General features: G+C 37.3%; 1 pseudogene; it reads left to right on the top strand.

Moving 5' to 3' along the window:
* Positions 1–2344: 2344 nt before the first annotated feature.
* Positions 2345–3346, top strand: LOC114098629 (heterogeneous nuclear ribonucleoprotein H3 pseudogene; annotated as a pseudogene).
* The last annotated feature ends 3245 nt before the right edge of the window (positions 3347–6591 follow it).

The raw sequence follows: 6591 nt of genomic DNA, 5'->3' as shown, positions 1-6591 counted from the left end.
AACACAAAAACGCTAATTATATAGGGTACAAAGAGATGAGATGAGGACCAATATACAAAGCACTCTCTGCCCGTCCGTTGATCTATCTCAAGAAGTAGTAAGTCTCCAGGAAAGGGAGAAGTGCACATTATAGAGGGAGCTAAGCATATGATGGGTGAGTGAACTGGTTGATCTTCAGGCATCCTGCCAGTTCTGAGATTTAGTTTTTCTAAATTATTTTGAAACATTTCTTGAACTTCCTCTGTTCTGGGAACAGCACAGTTCTGGCTGTTGTTTGAATAAAGATGGAAGACAAAGACCCTCTAGATGCATGCAGGAAATGCTGGAGGAGGTGGAGGTGGGGAACAAACACATTAACCATTTCTACCGGGCACTTAGATTCTTGACCAGAATTATGTGCAGGACATTGTGGGTACACAATTGAGGGGTCACTTAGCTCAGGAAAGGGGTATTGGCAATGGAAGCAGTTGAGAAGGATATGTGGGCTGAATCTTAAACAGTGAATAGGAGAAGGCCAAGAGAGTATGAGGAGCTGAGGACACCATAGCAGTGTAGTCTTGCCTCAATCTGACACGTACTTCCTCAGATAAAGACTACCTCCAAATGAGGCTCCTTGAGAAGATCTTCAATCCTGTTTACCTACATATACTACCACTGGTGCCACCTGCCCAGGCTATCCACCTGCCAAGCTAATCATCTCATAAAAAACAAGTGACTTCTTCAGTGATTGTTATCATCAGTGAGCTGGAAACGAAGAATCAGAGATGGTAGGGGCAAAGTAATAGAGAAGAGTGTGTGAGACAGACATGACCATCCCTACTCACAAATTACTTAAATGATGCTTGAAGAGGTTAGATCAAATGTCTCTCATTTGAAGTCAGACAGTCCTAAACTCAGGTCTCAGATCTGCAGCTTGCTCATTGAGGGAACCTCTAGAAAGTTATTTATATTCTCTGAGTCCCAATTCCTCATCTGAAAACTAGAGTTAATGGTAGCATCCACTTACTAGGATTGTCATGAGGAGAAATAAGGTGGTGTAATGTGAAATCTTTAACACGGGCTCAGCACATTCTAAGTGCTCAATAATGGTAGAAACTGACTTTTTAAAAAATACACATAATTTTGTTCAAAATTGCACAGAAAATTTCACAAAATTGTACAGAACTCACCTGTAGTGAACAACCAAGGTGACAGAGAAGTGATCTGCCCTGGGTGCTGAAAGAGTGCACAGTTAATGAATTTAAGAACAATCATAACACTGAATGAGTATTTGTCTGCTTTTTATTAATTTAAAGTCTAGAGAATTGCAAACAATTTCAGTGATAAAATACTCCTCTCCCAAATATCTTGTTTTGGTTTAAGAATTTCTACAATTGTGGTGTGAGTACTAGTGAGTTTTAATAATATATTTAAAAATATATAAAAAGCTGCCATTGCCTTTGACTCACATTGTAAATCAGAGAGAGCCCCCTGGATCATAATCAGCTGGACACAGTTTTCAAATGATCACTCCAGCCACCCTTTCTTTCCGTTTTAAAATTTCAATAGGTAAACATTCCAAATGAATACACAGGGTGACAGAATTGAAGTGACTCCAGTTCTGTTCCTTTATCTTTTCAATCACTGTGCAGTTATTGTTTATTCTAAATCTATCATTTAAGCAAAGGAATATGTACTTCCATAGGAGCTGAAAACATGAACAGCACCCAAAGAATGCTCAAATATTTGTGAACCATTAGAAAACTGTAAGAAATTCTCTGAACTAACTTCCATGTTGACAAAATGTTTATTATAGAATAAATTATAAATAGGCTAGCTTTAAACTGTTTGCTGCAAGTATATTTTTTTCATACAAACTCTCAAAGAAATGATCTGTTCCAAGTGTCAAACACACTAGGATGCCTATTAGACTGCAAGTCTGTCAGGCTCCAATGCTTATGACAATGTTTCCCCTATTTCATCCCAACCCTTATAGAGTTCTAACTGTCCGTGTGTCTATTTCTTTATCCTGGAAACCTGACACTCTTACCAGTGGAGTCGGTTATTTGGATTAAATTGTGTCCATCTAAAGACTCACAAACTTATATTCTTCCCCTGGGGTGAACAGTACCTTAGAGCTTAGTGGCCATAGATTGCTTTAGGGTTTGGTTCTTTCTGTAGTAGAGAACTCTAGATGAGGCATTAAAATAGTGGATGTGGGAAAAACCAATGTGTGGGGAACACTACAAGAGACAAATGACTTCTCCCTCCTCATAACTGAACCCTGTGTGCACAGGAGCTGATGTTATTATCATCTGACAGGTTATCTGAAGTAAAAGGAACATTTAAATCAAATGGTATTGAGATGGATTGGGTTATGAAATAGAATGGTCCAAATGACACTAGTGATAGAACAGTATGACTGTGGGGACTCCATTTGGTTGCAGCAAAGAGGAAAGGGTTCAGATCTTTCAAGGGTTGGAAATTGTGCCAAATGGGATAATGGTGATGATGGACTACCAAGAGAGAAGCACAGAGGAGGCCTTTGTGCCATTTGCTTCAAAGGAGATAGCAGAAAATGCTCTGGGGGAAACACAAGGAAAGAATAGGGCACAAGTATATTGAGATCTTCAGAAGTAGCAAGAGTGAAATCAAAGAATTTTATGACCCACCAAGAAGATTGCTGAGACAGCTACCAGAACTACATGATAGACCAATAGGAGAAAGAGGTGGTTATTATGGAGCTGGGTGTGGAAGTATTATGATAGAATGTGACAAGGAGGTGATGGAAATGATGTAGTTATGGAGGTTTCGATGACTGTTGTGGCTATAATAATTAGGCTATGCAAAGGATGGCTTGGATGATAGAATGGGAGATAGAAGAGGTATGGGAGGGGAGGTCATGGCTATTGTGGAGCTAGTGATGCAAGTTCAGGTTTTCATAGTGGTCATTTAGTACATATGAGAGGGTTGCCTTTTCATGCAACTGAAAATGATATTGCTAATTTGTTCTCACCACTTAATCCAATATGAGTTCATATTGGAGCTGATGGCAGAGCAATAGAAGAAGCAGATGTAGAGTTCATAACAGAAGAAGATGCAGTAGCTGCAATGTCTAAAGATAAAAATAACATGCAACATTGATAATTGAATTCTTCTTGAATTTACTCCTGGAGGTAGCTCTGGAATGGGAGGTTCTACAATGGGACGCTATAGCAGAGATGGAATGGATAATCAGGGAGGTCTTTCCATATTCTTGTGTGTATTTAGTCAGGATTCTCTAGAGAAACAGAACCAACAGGATATATGTATAGGTATGATTATCAAAAGGGTATTTATTAGATTGGCTTACACAACAAGAAGTTGAATAGTTCTGCAATTGCCATCTGTAGTTCAGAGAGCTGCATAGTACAAGAAGCTAAAGTCTCAAAAAAAGAGGGTTTACTGATGCACCCCAGTCTGGGATCAAAGGCCTGGAAACTATGGAGACACTGGGCATAATCTGCTTTGGAAGACTGAGGGAGCTAGAGTCTGAGTGTTCAGATGATTGCAGCAGTCATCAAGAACCCATTGAAGAAGAATAGAGCTTGCATCTGCTGTTGTTTCCTTGTTCTTCTAACTTTTCTTCCACCCAAGCCTTCAACCTATTGGACAGTACTGCCTACACTTATAGGAGGTCTCCAGTTAGCTGTCCTACATGCCAATCATTCATAGAAACACCTTCATTAACACACCCAGAAGATACTTAATCTTAGGCATCTCTTAATCCAGTCAAGTTTAATGATTCAGAGTAACCATTGCATTATTCTTCTTCAATTCTTTTCTTCCATGTTCTTTCATGTGTTCTATCATTTTCATTGTAGAGGGTCTTTTATCTCCTTGGTTACATTTATTGTTAGTTTTTTTGTTTGTTTGTTTGTTTGTTTTCTTTCTTTCTTTCTTTTTTGAGACTATTATAAGTGGTATTGTTTTTCTGATTTCTTTCTCAGCAGATTTCTTTCTCAGGTAGATAGGAAAGCTATTGATTTTTTAATGTTAATTTTATAACCTGCTACTTTTCTAAATTTGTTTATTAGTTCTAGCAGTCTTTTGGTGGGACTTTTTGGATCTTCTGAGTATAAGATCATGTCATCTGCAAAGGATGATAATTCAACTTCTTCCTTTCCTCTTTTTATTCCTTTTATTTCCTTCTCTTGCCTAATTGCTCAGGCTACATTTTCTAGTACTATATTAAATAGAAGTGGTGAAAGTGAACATCTTTATCTTGTTCCAGATTTTAAAGTAAATATTTTCAATCTTTCTCCATTCCCACACTGTAGTTCTAAGGCTGAACATGCCCACCTGTTCAGGAGATGAATAAAACAACAGACACCTTACTTTTCCAGAAATAGCCTGAACCTTATAGAAAACTAAAGAAAACTGAGGAGTTTAGTTTTGGACATGATGAGTTAAGGATCACCTATTCTCCATTCAGGTGGGGTATTAACTAGGCAGTTGGGTATACAGTCAAGTTCAAGAGAGAAAATGAGGATTGAACTAAAATGTGAGAAGACAAATAATATTTAATTTAACCAAATTATAAGGTGTGGGAAAGGCAGTAGTAGAAGATAAGACTGGAAATGTAGTTTAGGGATAATATGTTCAAGGATTTAAGTCAAATATACATTGTAAGGCTTTCAGATGAGGATGTGACAAATAACTTCCTGGCTGAAGCACAGCAAATATGAGGATCAGTGCTCACAGTTGAGAATGAATATCTAAGCCCACAAGCCTTGAGCACTGGCAAGTTCAAGCTTAATGATGCCTAGATGCCTATAGACCTGCCAACTCCCTTCTACTCTGAAAGAAAAAAGAAGGGAAACAGCAACAGGTGAAATGGTAATGCTCTGAAACTCTGCTTGTTCTACCTCCTGTTTCCAAGGGACGAGATGTGAAATGAATCATGTAAAAATGTACCACAAGTGATCTAAACTGGAATATGTAAATGTTTTCTCTCAACCAGGGATGAGGAGCTAAAGAACACTGATACCATTTGGTGTGTTTGCTGCTATGACCAAACACCAAGAAGTATGAATAAATCAAGCATTGGAATTCAGTGCTTTCTTTGCTTTAGTTATGGCAGTATTGGGCAGCTGGGCCACCAAAATTCTTCTGCAATGGTATGCTCATCTGTAAAGAAGCAGCAAAAAAGAGCCCTGTCCCTTTAAGAGAACCTCCTGGTGACTATTTATTAAACTTTTTCTGCCTGCTACATGTTGTGCTAAAAACTTTATATATAGGATCCCATTTAAAATCTATAACAAACATTTTGGGGTGGCAGAGCCAGTTGAGACATAACGACTTATAGTCAATACTCCAGAACTAAACTCAAGGAGTATTTTCTGAAAAGAGGACTATAAATTTAACTTTATAAAGACAAAATTTTTTCATTAAAAACTTCTATATTAGTGATGGGAGGGGAGGGGAAGGGGGGAAAGGAAGGACAGCAGAATAAAATAGACATTATTATTGCTGTATGTATATACGTGACTGCATGACCAATGTGATTCTGCAACCTGTACACTCAGAAAAATGAGAAATTATACCCCATCTAAATTCAAATGTATGATATGTCAAGATCATTGTACTGTCATGTGTAACTAATTAAAACAAATAAAAAAAAATTAAAAAAACTTCTATATTTAAATTCATTTCTACTACTGATATGTACTGCAAGTGATCCATAAACCTACAGTTTGCTTTAGAGTTCCCTAGGGTTATGGAACAAAGGGGTATGCATTTGAAAGCTTCAGGGAAATAATTAATCATAATACTAAAGATGCATGAATGTTATTTCATGAGTTTTTGGCCTGCTTCTTCTTTGTGTGGGTAGGAAAAGACTACATGCTTTTCTTTTTCAGTTACCTAGGAGTGCTAAATAGTCTTTCTTTGACTCAATGTGCTATATTACTGAAATACTGATTTTTATTTTACATAGTGCATAAGATTTTTGAGTACTGAATAAGCAATATTTTTACCCAAGAAATTTCTCTTCTATAATGTATATAGTAACATTATTATAACACAGGGGACTCCTGTCCCAAAGGCTGTAATTCTGCCCATCAGTAGGAAAAGGGGGCTTTTATAGGGGTGATTCAGAGAAAATGAGATTAGGGAGGAGAGATCAGGAAGAAGAAGATCAGAGAAAAGAAGATTAGGAAGGAGAAGTTCAGGGAGAAGAAACTTGAGAAAAAGAAGGAAAAAAACATGTAACTTTCAAAGCAACAAGGGCTATAGTCAAAGCATGGAGTGAACCCCTGTTATACCCTAAGCCATTTAAAAGTTAATCTAGCAAGCAAGAGATCTTTCTTGGGTAGAGTTGGGGTTTGGGAAGGTATTTTACATTTGCAATTCATTTCTTTTGTCTCTGAAACTGATGTAAAGAAAAACATCACATTCATTTGAAATCTGAACATCAATTTAGATTATATCTTTCTTGATTAACTTGTTCAATTAAACTGTTCACACCTGATTTAATTTGTCAAAATGAACTGTATATACATGTTAATCAATACATACGTGCTTTGGATTATCCTCAGCAAGTTAATCCACTGCACAGAAAACACACACACA

This window comes from Marmota flaviventris, chromosome 9 (assembly GCF_047511675.1).
Source record: "Marmota flaviventris isolate mMarFla1 chromosome 9, mMarFla1.hap1, whole genome shotgun sequence".
NCBI lineage: Eukaryota > Metazoa > Chordata > Mammalia > Rodentia > Sciuridae > Marmota > Marmota flaviventris.
Note: the sequence above shows the minus strand (reverse complement) of the source record. Positions and strands in the feature narration are given on the sequence as shown.